Source organism: Gobius niger, assembly GCF_951799975.1.
Source record: "Gobius niger genome assembly, chromosome: 3".
Classification (NCBI taxonomy): domain Eukaryota; kingdom Metazoa; phylum Chordata; class Actinopteri; order Gobiiformes; family Gobiidae; genus Gobius; species Gobius niger.
In genome coordinates, this window is record NC_136854.1 from 10,299,869 (window position 1) to 10,313,497 (window position 13,629).

General features: G+C 43.8%; 1 pseudogene across 1 annotated transcript; it reads left to right on the top strand.

Moving 5' to 3' along the window:
* Positions 1–557: 557 nt before the first annotated feature.
* Positions 558–10,967, top strand: LOC306961015 (NXPE family member 3-like; annotated as a pseudogene). Its single transcript, XR_013794271.1, has 5 exons — positions 558–978; positions 3,428–3,723; positions 5,764–5,831; positions 9,039–9,233; positions 10,384–10,967. The product of XR_013794271.1 is annotated as an NXPE family member 3-like (transcript).
* The last annotated feature ends 2,662 nt before the right edge of the window (positions 10,968–13,629 follow it).

Genomic DNA, 13,629 nt, shown 5'->3' on the forward strand with positions numbered 1-13,629 from the left:
AATTGACTTGTGTAGTGTGGCCCCCCTTTTCTTCACAAATTCTCTCTCTAGACTGAAAGAAACTGTGTATTCTGTGCTCAGTTTTAGCAGGAAGAGACGGTTACACCCAGCCATTCCGACCCCCCCCCCACTCCGACATTGAGGTCTAATTGTCTTTTTTTTCCCCCATTGTCGAAGTGGTGAAACTTTTATTTTTTGTGCAACGTCCCGCCATTCCGACATACATTAGTTGTTAGTTAACGAACCGTCACCTTACCTTAGCCCTAACCTTAAGGACCAAAAGTCGGAATAGCGGTGTCAAAAGTGTCGGATTGACGGGATGTTGCAATGGAGGGATGTCGGAATGACGGTGCATCGGATTGGCGGTGTGCAGTGGAATGACGGTTCGACCCCGGAAGAGACTACATTTACTTAGTAGAAGATGTTAATGAAATAACTTCAACGTTAATGAAGCACTGCTTTGTTTTATCTGACTACAGGTTTATCACTTCATGTCAAATCAGTGGTATACAAAAGTCGTCCACTTCACAATACCAGATTTTGAGTTAAAGTCCTTGATGTCAGCACCTGATCCCGCCAGCAGATCCTCTAACAGATCCACACCACAGCGCTGCAGCTACACATACCTCTCCCCTGAAAACACTCAAGAGGGACGCAGACTTCTGGACTCTATAACTTGAGCCTGAAACTCCTCCTCTACCCAAACCGTTTTCTCTGGCTCTGACGACGAGCGGTGCCAAAAGTTCCTTCACCATCGTGCCGCGTGACGGAGGGTGGAGAGTGGGGGACGAGCTGACGGTGAGGATCCAGCTGAGGGACTACAATGGGAACCCAAAGAAGAGTGGAGGGGACTATCTCACAACCAGACTCCACAACCGAAAGCTGGGGGCGGGCGTGGTGGGACAGGTGCAGGACCACCTCAACGGGACGTTCACCGCGGTGTTTCCTCTGCTGTGGAACGGGGCGGCTGACGTAGAGGTGAGGTTTGACTTATATATATATATGACCTGAAGGAACTGTAATGATGTATTCAGACCAAACGTGACCGAGGCGTCAGGCCCGGGCCACACATCTCCTATTTTTGGAAACGTTTTGACCCGGCATTGCCTGCTGCTTTTTGTTGTTTTTATGTGGCTTTCATTGATGTGAATTTAGAACAGGTGTGGCACTAGGTGTTTTACTTTATAGATTAAAATATTTTCTCCCCATTAAAAACTCTTTATGGTTAGGGTTAGGTGGTCAGAGTGGTCGTCACGTCTAGAGCGACTCACCTCATGACCTCGTCCCGCAACATGCAGCTTCAGAGCCTGAACATCTTTGGTGAGCAACTTAATCGCATCAAAAAGTTCATCAGAGCGGTCCACCTGCCTCTTCTCTTTGTTGGTGGACACCATGGCAGACAGCGGCTCTTCTCTGGGCATAGAAGATGATGCACATGGTGTGGTGCTCACTGGGGAAGGAGGCGGAAGGAGTCTTAGAGCCTCTTGTGCACATTCATATTTGCAGGCGATGGCCAAAGCCTCTTCGAGCGTAGATGCACCATGCTCATGACATTTTGACTAAAGAGTGGGGTCAAGTCCGGCAATAAATCTTCTGAAGCGTTCCATGGTAATGGCTGCCTCCCCATAGTTGGGAAAAGCTTCCAGTACCAGCCTCGTTATTTCCACAGCAAAAACTTCTAATGGTTCTTTGGGCAGGCGTTGCCTTGAATTAACAAAAGTTTGGAAATGCAACAAAAATTCCTTCCTGCCAAAAACTTCATTGAGTTTAGCCACACATTGGTCATAGTCCTGTTTTACATGTGGTGAAAATGACAGCGCATCACCACTAAGGCGAGTGGGGAGTATTGTAGCAATGTCTAGCTGTTGTCCATCTGAGCAAGCTTTAACTGCGAGCTCCAATCTTTTTTTCCATAGGGCAAAACTTTCTTTGTCCTTACCATCGCCGTGGAAACATGGCGGCAAATCCATTCGATAGTGAACTACAGTCCTTGACGCGTCCCGCGGGGCTGCTGCTGCGCCCGCCGGAGCATTGCCATTAGCACGGGGGTTGTTGCCCTCAACTCCTTCTTCTGGCGCCCGCCGTTCCCGCGACATGCTGATAAAACTGTCTCTGGGTCTGCACAAAAATGCACAAAAATTCGTAGGCTACGATCTTGTATTGCCCGGCAAGTTGTCCACCGGCGTAGCCAGTTGACTGCCCTGGCTAAGCTAGTTAGCATCGACGAAGGTTAGCAAAAAAACACCCCTGCCACCAATCTGTATGTGGCGAGGGGGGGGGGGGGGGGTGTAGATTTGACTAACTGCTGGGTACAACTCTTAATGTTTACGGTACAAGGGCCTACAACGCCACTCCAGGAATTTCGCCTGGAGAATACCACAGTTACAGCACACAGGTTCGCTTTTACTGAGAGCCAGGAGACTGTTCAGTTTAATTTGACAATTTTTATTTATAGTAGAAAAGTTAAAACTTAGCTTTATTAAATGTGTTATTTTTTTTCTAATGAAATGGTACCAAGTTTCTTTAAAACACACAATCAATATGAGTACCTGGGAGTGGGGCTTAGCTGTGGATTTAGAGGGGACAACCGTGGGTGGAACAACTTAAACAAATATCAAAGCACAACAAAACAAACCAAACCAGTAAATAGTGCAACACAAACCAAAAGGGGGCCACCACCAGGGGATCCACCACCACCACCGCAGGCTTGGCTGTCAGGTCCTAGGAAAACAAAGTTACGTTAAAATTTCACTTTGTAGCGAAAGTCAACAGTCCCAAGTCGCTTATCCAAGCAACAAAGCTCACAGCATCGTTGCAGCGCTCCTTCCTTAAGGCGCATCAACACTGCATTAAATTGATTAGTTCTCACCTTAACCTTTGAACCGATCCTGCCACTAAGGCTTGTATCATCTTCTAGCTTTTTTCGCTCCTCCGACATCATCTTCATTTGCACCAGATACATGGCGCTTTTCTGGAGGTCCTGATACTTCCTTTGGTGTATCGTTCCTTGTAGATGGAGTAGTAGATGTTTGCTTGAAGAAATGAGCGAGAGTCGATTGTTTCGACATTGTTAGCGTTAGCTTTTAAACCACAAGTCTTTAAAACAACCACATTTATTGATTTGTTGTCTGATTTCAGTAATTAATTTATGCATAATAATAATAATAATTATTATTATTATTATAAAAATTCGACAGCACTTTTATTTGTCGGCCAAATACAGCTACAGGCGGCTAACAGAAACCCTGCTCTGAGTACTGTGTACCCACCAGTGTACTGCTGCAGTACACTGGGTGGGTAGGTGCTTCAGGTGTGAATGCACCATTACAATTGCTTGCATGTCTTTCCTTTTTTAGGTATTTCAGCCAGGACACTGGACATAACATGTAAAATGTTAAGTTGACTTGAACCCTCTGAATGATTGCAGGTGCTGCTGGTGCAGACGAGTGAGTCCATCACAGTTTTAAAGCGTGTGGATGAGGAGCAGCCTGACAGGATCTGGTTTAGCAGTGACTTCAGGTTGGGAAGTGTCACCGAGACAAGCACTTGTAACGTGTGTCTGGATCCGGACAAGGCTCCTCTGTGCAACTTCACTGACCTCCACACTGGGGAGCAGTGGTTCTGCTACAAACCCAAAACTCTGGACTGTTACACCCGCGTGAGCCATGTGATATTGTCTTACAGACTGAAAATCAGCAGAGAAGAAAGGCTCCTCTTCCAAAGGTATAAACAATACTTTGTAGTCTGCTTTATGTACATTACACAGTCAATGTGATTACTTTTTAAAAGGGACTATACGGAGTTTAAAAATGTTAAAACTAAGTATTTTCCTCCCCCCACATGTTCCAACAATGTCCTAATGTGTAGAATGAGCTCAGACCTGTTCACCACAACTGCCTCTAAAATCCTGCACTGTCACTGAAAAAGGTGTTCATTTGCGTCTGAAGTGCCGTCATGCTCGAGCTTAAAATAGAAGCTGCAGTTAAGTGTAAGACCTGAGGTGGCAGTAGTGAGCATAAAATTACCAACTTGCATCTAGTCTCTTTAATCTTAGCTCTGCAGCTCAACGGTATGTGCCCAAACCAACAGTTTGGCAGGAAATCCCAGTTTTGGCTAATGACACCTTTGGCCACCTTGCTTATATGTGAATGTTGTATGTGAATAGGTGTTTTTAGGAACTTTTGATACATGCTATTGACATTCTTTAAAGAATCAAGATTTGATATTCTTCACATAGTTTAGCAAATTGACAATTGATTTCTGTGTTTTACTGTGACAGTACTTGACAGAAACACAGATAATGTCGTCTACATTGGGAGTAGTCCCCCTTATTTGGAGTGTGTGTCTGAAACACGACCACAATAAAGGGGTGGGGGTGTCTGTGCCGTACTTCGGGACAACATACTTACTATATTGAGACCTATATTGAGAAGCTGAGGCACTCTGACTTTGCAAAGGGTTTATTGTCGACGCATTTCGAGTTTTCATCAGGGCAAGTCCTTAAGACCTATTCCCACGTGATTAGAATTACCTTGGGACCTCAGGTATGAGGCAAACTCTTATTCCCTATCTTACTCCTCAAGTGATTCTTGTCCCATGTGAATCGACATGTCGATGTTTAGAGAGTTTTTAAGCAGCGTGTGAAGTCTAAATAATGGCAACATTGACAGTATATTTGTGCCTGCATTTAAGCTAATTTATTATTATTTAGTCCCTCCAGGATTTTGCGATGTTAACGCAAAATCAATCGAACTGCCACTTCCCCACAACCCCTCCCCCGAACCCGGAGTCGATCTGGTTGGAGGAAAATGTGTGTCTCCACCCACTTGAATGCAATAAGTCTGGAGTGGCAAGATCACAAAGTGCGCTCCTACTGAGCACTAAATGTTACGCTATAGTCTGCGCACACACGATCGGGCCCTATGTCTGAATGAACTCTAAACACAAGGTCAACTGCCTAAAGAATCCTTCAACCTAAAGCTCTAGTCCAGGGGTGGGCAACTACTTTTCATAAGGGGCCACATAAGTAACCTGAATAAGTGGATTCAGCATCTCACCGAGCATGCTGGTCCAAGTTAAAGGTCAGGACTACCCAGATCGTATGAACCAGCAGGTGGAGCAGGCGACTACGGCACAAGACGTTGTGCACACACTATAACAATGAGCTCGAGTTAGGATGGTTACAAATAAGCAAATGGCGCCATGGAGAAATGAAGACTCGGTCAGGGCACAGAAAAGGGAATGACGTAAGTCAAAGCTCCAGGTTCATTATGAAATTTACAAACTTGTTCGCTTTCAACCAGACTCTACATAGAACCCATCAGCAACTCATGTTATAAAAGCTCACGGTAGGTTAATTGTAAAGAGTTCTAGGACGCTCGGTAAACCACTGTCACGTGTCACGGCACAATTCTTGTCAAAAGGTGCGCACTCACCGGTGACAAGACAATCATGCCACTTATCTCTTGATTACTAGAGACAGGACTAAACATAGTGAGGGAGTCACAAGACGGAGAACTTGCATCACGCTATCCAATCTAGCTGCAATGGGACAATGACATTGTCGCTCCGTCTGAAATATGAAACAGATGGAGCTGAACTTCATCTGTTCAATGTATTTGTGATCAACTTGGTGCAGTTTGTTGATTTGTGAACTATGCTATAATTTTCCAGGACGACATTTCTTGAATTTTCATGTACTTGTTATTGTGACAGACTGTGGACACAAATTGTGAAAAGTATTAAGTATTGTGTCTTTTCTAGGGGCATCAACATGAAAGTTCTCATTAAGGCCTTGGGAAAAGCAACAGCCACAATTTCACCAAAAGCAGGTAAAAATGGAAAAAAAAACTGCTTTTTGACTTGGTTCTTATTCCATTTGAACGTTTTAGCCCTTGCCTTAGCCATTCCCCTTCATTCTGCGCATGCACAAGAGATCAAGGGGTATCCCAGTTCTGTTTCTTAAGTGATTTTTAGTGGGCGGGGTTAATTTGGCAGAAGCGGGAAGCGAGAATCCAATGTTTACTTCTTAACACTGGTGCGGAAAACAGGAGACAACGTGGATAGTTTTGAGGCACCGCTCGCTGCAGTAAAATACTTCGCTGGAGGATTACAAGGACACGCAAATGGGAAAAAAGTCCTGGGGAGAAACATGCGGACGTTTTGGGCGAGGACATCTACAGTTAATGACTTTGTTGTTGCATTCTCTGTCTCTGACACCCTCTCTACTGCTAAATTTGCATCGCCTCCATGTCCTAACCTTTTCCTCTTCTCCTTCCACACCATTTGCTCTCAGATTATGGACTCTGCTGCACCCTACAAGGTCCGGCTGTACATTGGCCCATTGGACCCCTGGCTCAATGAGACACCTCGGGCCTTCATGCGTCAGATAGGCTGTGCGTAAATGGAAGGACAGGCTGATGTCTGTTGCTTTGAATGATGTATCTGAAAATACATTCAATGCATTCAAACAATCCTTTTTGGACAAGGTTTTGTCAAACCATTACACAAGCCCCTGCTGTGGCCATGTCCTCCCGGGCGGCGCAATGTGTGCTGGATAACTTTGAGGCAGTTACTCTTGCGGACCTCAAAAAAGCTGTCCATGAGTTGAAAGCTACCACCTGTCCTCTAGACGCTGTTCTTGCCAGGATTATGAAGGAGGCTATTGACATCCGAGGCCCCTGCCTTTTCTCCTTCATAAACAGCTGTCTTAGTTTGGGCACTGTTCCCACTGCTCTCAAACATGCCATTGTCAGACTGCTGCTCAAGAAACCCAACCATGATCCCTCCATACTGTCCAACTTCCGCCCAATATCCCATCTGCCACTCCTGTCTAAGTTGATGGAGAAGCTTATTTTCTCCCAGCTTCAGTGTCACATCCAACTGCTTGCCATTGGTGATAAATTTCAGTCCGGTTTCAGGTCTAGACATAGCACCGAATCAGCGTTACTGAGGCTCCATAATGACATTCTTGGAGCAAGAATTTTTTGGACAGTAAAAACTCATTTGACACCGTGGATCATGTCATCCTCATCTCTTGACTTCAACGTGCTGTCAGTTTGCAGGGCGAGGTGCTCAAGTGGTTCTCTTCATATCTCACTAACAGAACTTTTTCAGTTATGCTTAATGACTTTTCCTCCTCAGCTGCCCCTCTGTCATTCGGTGTGCCTCAAGGATCTTGGTCCTGTTCTGTTTTCACTCTATATGCTGCCGCTTGGTCAACTCATCTCCAGTCACAACCTCCACTTTCATTTTTATGCAGACAACCTCCAGATCTACCTTTCTCTGATTCTGAGCAACCGTTCTGCGTTGGACCCACTCCATAACTGCCTTAAGGACATCAAACAGTGGCTTTCCCAGAATGTCCTTCGTCTGAATCAAGGAAAGATTGAGTACATCCTGTTCCCCCAGTTTTGGTCCTCTAACACCTCAGTTTGCCCCCACCGTGTGTAACCTTGGTGTTATTTTTGACAAACGTATGCAGTACGACAAACAGATAGGAACAGTTGTGAAGGCGAACTTTTACCAGCTAAGGCTACTCAGTAAGGTCAAACCATTCTTGTCCCGAGCTGACCTTGAAAAGGTCATTCATGCCATTATCAGTTTGAGGATAGATTATTGCAATGCCCTCTACACTGGATTTAATCAGTCCTCAATCGGCTTCAACTGGTACAAAACATGGCAGCACGTCTCCTCTCCAACACATCACCCCAGTCCTCCGCTCTCCCCACTGGCACCCAGTGTGGTTCAGTGTGGAGGTTAAGGTCCTGATGTTCGTGTTCATGGCCCTCAATGGTCTGGCCCCGGTCTACCTCACTGAATTAGTAACGGTTTATCAACCGGTCAGAACTCTGCGCTGCTCTGAACACACCTTGCTGGTCACTCCCAAGTTCAAATGTAAACAGAATGGAGGCTGGGCATTTGCTGTCCAAGGCCCAAAGCTGTGGAACGCACTTCCAGCTCACCGACGAAGCATCACTGAGCTGAGTGTTTTTAAATCGCAGTTGAAAACACATCTATTTAGACAAGCTTTAAACCCGTATAGCCTCCGACTCGACTGCGTTTTTTATGTACATTTGTGTTTTTATTTACTGTTGTCTATTGATGGTTTTACTGGAAAGCGCCTTGTGCACCTTTTGGCTGTTGTAAGGCGCTATACAAATAAAATGGGATTGATTCATTGATTGATTCAAGTAAAAAAATATAGACTTTTTGTAAATTTGTACAAAATTTGTAGGAAAAGCCCCTTGAGATAAGTCCTTGACATAAACACAACAGCAATAAACAATAACAATCACAGTAAACACATTCATACCTACACTCACACCACAGTTCTCCCTTTGAATCCAACCATCAAGCTCTCCATACTGTCAGGTCAACAATGCAAAGTAACAAATATTTAAGTATGTTAAGTAGACGAGACACAAAACTTGAAAAGAAAAATATGAAATTTATAAGTGAAAATAAAATTATCTTTAACAGGAACAGGTTGATTTTGGGTGAGTGAAAACAGAAGCCTTAGTCGAGCTTGGGTAAGGTAACTTATTCCAGTCGGTGGGAGCTTTTAGACTAAAACGTGCACTGTCACTTTAGTATGATGTTTATCAAGGGCGTAGCTTTCGTCTCAACATTGGGGGGTCTGGGGGAGTACCCCTCCAGGAAACTTTGAGCCAAATACAAGCAGTTTCCTGCATTCCGGGTCATTTTAGCACCTGGAGAGTGATACTCTTTAATTAAAGAGACTGAAAAGAGCATTATAGACTAATATCATCCAAAGATTATAACTAATAGCTATGGGCAAAATTTTATGGTAACGTTAAATCATTAAAAGTAAAAGTGTCCTACTGACAGAGGAGTGAAACCAAGAAAATATTGGTTTACGCCTATGATGTTTATAATCAGATTTTAGCACCGCGGGGCATCGTGGCACGGTGCATTGTTACACCCCTGGTATATTAATGCTCGTAATGGTTGTAATATTTAGTTTTAATGATGTATATAACCTTAGTAAAACAGTAATCTATTTTTTCTTTGTACAGGTGAGATAAAGAAAATTGCAACGGAACCTTCTGGGTATTACTACGGGAACGAATGGCGGCCACTTGGGGGCCCCAAAGTTCACCAGTTTAATGACGCCTCAGTCATTACTGCCTGCCTCAAGGGTAAACAGCTGCATATGTTTGGAGACTCCACCACCAAACAGTTCTACGAATTCATCACGAAAAAACTACCAAGTAAAGTTTTTTTTACCTACTCAATGACATCAGTGTAGTAGACAGTAGAATTCTGACGATGACTCTGTCCTACCTTCCTCGACATGATTTTGAAAAGGCGATCCATGCATTTGTAGCTTTGCGTCTGGATTATTGTAATGCCTTGTATATTGGATTAGGCCCGTGCTCCCTGCAGTGTCTGCAGAGTGTACAAAATGCTGCAGCCCATCTCCTGACTAACACAAAGAGGCGTGAGCACATCACTTCTGTTTCATGCCCCGTACACTGGCTCCCTGACAGTTTTTGTGTTCAATTTAATGTTTTGTTGATTTTCTTTAAATGTCTCAACTCCTTGGGCCCGCCTTATTTGAGTGATTTGTTGCAACTTTGTACACCATCCAGAGCCTTGAGGTCATTTGACAAGCTCCTATTGGATGTTCCTAAAACTAGACAAAAAACGAGAGGAGATAAAGCCTTCACTATGGATCAGTCTTCCTTTGTCTGTCAGGTTCTCTCAGTCTGTGGAACAGTTCAAGTCCAGACTGAAAACACACCTCCTTCAATGCTAGCTAGTTTAGTGTATCTTGGCCTGTTATTTTTTACTTGTATTTTATATCTATGTCACCTGTTGTTATTGTGAAGCACTTTGGTCAACTGTTGTCGTTTTAAATGTGCTATACAAATAAACTTGAATTGAACTGATGCAGAACTAGATCTTCCATCCATCCATCCTTCTTCTTCCACTTGTCCGTTGCCGGGTCGTGGGGGCAGCCGTTGGAGCTGCCCAAATCACATTGCACCAGCCCCTTATGGCTCCTCCTGCAGGTGGTGGGTCCACAGGAGGACGACCTCATGGTTCTAACCAGGCCTATTGGTCTTCTGAACCGCTCTTTGTCTGACCCGTCACCAAGGACCTGTTTGCCATGGGAGACCCTACCGGGGCACGAAGCCCCTGACAACAGAGCTCCTAGGATCATTCGGGTGCTCAAACCAACAAGATCTTGAGCAGTACAAATTTGGAGTCTGTTTTTCTTAGCAGGTTATCAGTGTAATATGTAGTGTATTGCTGTAAAGATACAATAAATCTCAATCCCAGAGGACCCAGTTGGCGACTTGTCAATGATGAGATGACAGAATATTCAGTTATTTCTAAAATACAAAGTTCTTCAAGGCTTGGAATCAGCACTATATTCCTGTTCTGATCTGCTGAGGTTTGAAAAGCAGAGTACACCTCAGTGTGGCCCGTTCTTGGCTGTCGACCACACCAACGACATCATGATGACCTTCCGCTGCCACGGCCCTCCTTTGCGCAACCGCAAAATCAACCTGTCTCAGCTGCAGTACGTGGCGAACGAACTGGACCGACTCAACGGTGGACCGGACACCGTGGTCGTGGTGGCCGTCTGGGCGCACTTCGGCTCTTTCCCCATGGAGGTCTACTATCAGCGGCTCATGGCCATTCGCAGGGCAGTGGGACGCTTGCTAAACAGAGCTCCAGGCACTAAGGTGATCGTCCGGACTGCAAACATGAAAGACATGAACGTGGAGGGAAGCCTGTACAACAGTGACTGGTTCTCCCTGCAGCGGGACAAGGTGCTCCGGGCCGTCTTCAACCATCCAGGTTTTCTCTTGTTGGAAGCTTGGGAGATGGTACAGGCCCATTACCTTCCTCATAACCTTCATCCTCCACCAGAAATCATCAAACTCATGGTTGACATGATTCTGTCCAACACATGCCCAGAAAACGGTGGCTGACTGTTGGGACTTTTATCTATAAATACTCGGAATGCACCGATACCACATGCTTGTACTCATACTCGTACTCATTCATGAGGTCCCGATACCAGAAACCGATACCATTTGAGCCGACTTTATTACAGACTACACTCCCTAAATCAGAGTCTGTGCAGGATTTAACTAGAGCTAAATGTTGTTAGTGCTGCAGCGTGGAGTCTGCAGTGTTTACAAGATACAGGCTATTCTGACGCCGTTTTATGCCCAGGGGTTTAACCCAAAAAATGAAATTGAATCAGAAAATGCAAAGTAAAGACATACAGCATGTCCATATTGAACAAAAATTATCTGCAGCAAAACTAAGTTGCTATTCACATTATTCCGGAGGTTCGCGTGGGCGCCGCCATGAATTGTGCCCGCCCCTTTTCTCCTATCTGTTAACATGGGACTGGAAAAGTCCACATAAATCAGTTACTACACGAAAACAAAGCCGTTTTCAGGCCGTGCAGAGAAACGGTGCAGTGTTGACATGTTGGTGCAAATGAACATTGTCCATTTTACACAAATCAATCGACTAAACATCAGATTTGAGCAGCGAACATTTTCCCTCGTTCTCTGCTTAATGAATGGGCTTCGCGCTGGACCGGAAGTGTCAGGACAGCGAAAGTACAGAGACAAAGCAAAAAGAGTCAAAAGTGGGCGGGGCGGAATAAGGTGAATAAACACATGAGAAAATCTACTCGGAGCTGAAGTAAAGGTGAAAAGAGACCATTTAAGTAACATCTCAATACTATTGTTGAATAAAAATACATAAATGAATAAAGCATTGGGGAGCTTTTGGACCTAAGCTTTTTTGTCTATGATGGACGGTGCAAAAACAATAAAAAAATATATTGAATGAAAATTAAATAAAAAAAATAAATGGCACAATTTTGATAAAACGTCTCTTAAAAGTGTTACCTACTTCACTTAAGGAAATGTAAATGAGTAAATTAACTAAATACAAACCAATCTGCTGTGAAAAAGTAAGAATGTTGAAGAAAATGCCTTGTACTCGTATCGGTATTCGGTATCGGCAAGTACTTAAATCAAAGTACTCGTATCGGTTTTAGAAAAAGTGGTATCGGTGCATCCCTAATAAATACTATGGCTGGTTCAGGAAAGAGGACGCATGGATGAGAGCCTGGGACTGGAGGACGAAATGCACCAGGGCCTTATACCCTCCCTTTAGCCCTTTTTAAGACCCCCATTTTTTAACATGTATGTTTTATCCTGTTTATTGTATTTATGTCGACTTTTTACTCATACATTAAATGGTATTTTAATGCTTTTAACATGGTTTCATCATTGGCTACACAACAATGTGGAGCTCTCCAGAAAAGGGACTTAAACCTGTGACACTATAACGCCTGTGATGAATAGATGTCAGGTTAAGCCCAGTTAAGGGAAAAAATACTGAAAAAGGGCGTTCCACTTTATTAAGCAGACCATCATTTTCAAGTAATATGGGAAAGAAAAAGGATCTGATGAAAAGCGTGAAATAGTTGAATGCCTTGGTCTAGGTATGAAAACCTTCGATATTTCATGAAAGATCCTCATAGCCTCCATCCTCCAGCAGAAATCATCAAACTCATGGTTGACATGATTCTGTCCAACACATGCCCAGAAAAGAGGGGCTGACTGGTAATGATAGTTGGGACTTATACTATTGCTATTTTGTCTGCTCCCTTGTTTTCTGCCAACACAAAATAAAGGCAAGGCAAGTTTATTTGTAGAGAACAATTCATACACAAGGCAATTCAAAGTGCTTCACAGTTGCATAAATATAAGAAGACAAATACAATCAATAAAAACATCGACATACACAATTACAGTAAGAGGCAAGAGTGTAGATAAAATACTTTCAGTTATATGCATTTTTACGTTGTTTAGATTCGCTCTGTCTTGAGAACTATTTCGCTCTGTCTTGAGTACTATTTCGCTTTGTCTTGAGCACTATTTCGCTCTGTCTTGAGCACTATTTCGCTCTGTCTTGAGCACTATTTCGCTCTGTCTTGAGCACTATTTGTAAGCCTTGTTTTGACTCGCTCTGTCTTGAGCACTATTTTGCTCTGTCTTGAGCACTATTTTGCTCTGTCTTGAGTACTATTTCGCTCTGTCTTGAGCACTATTTCGCTCTGTCTTGAGCACTATTTCGCTCTGTCTTGAGCACTATTTTTAAGCCTTGTTTTGACTCGCTCTGTCTTGAGCACTATTTCGCTCTGTCTTGAGCACTATTTCGCTCTGTCTTGAGCACTATTTTTCTTGCTCGTTCACACAAAGTTGCCTAACCTCTATTTTGTCGCTCCTTCTCCTCAACATCAACATAAAATTAATCAATTACAGTAAAAGGGCAAACTGAACTCTTTTCAGCCTGGATTTGAACATTGTCAGAGTTGAGGCCTGTCTCACATCCTCGTGAAGACTGTTACAAAAATGTAAAATGAAGTGTCTTGCTCAACGACACAACGATAGTAGTGTGCACATGTAGGAGCAGGGATTTCATTATTAGAAATATAATGTCGGAGAGCCATGAGTCCACTGCTCATTATAAGTTTACATTAGGGAACCACTCACTAAACATGGGTTGCAAGTTTGCTTGGTGGAGAGCCGGTTTTCTTCATTGTCAAAAGACCAAGGACCG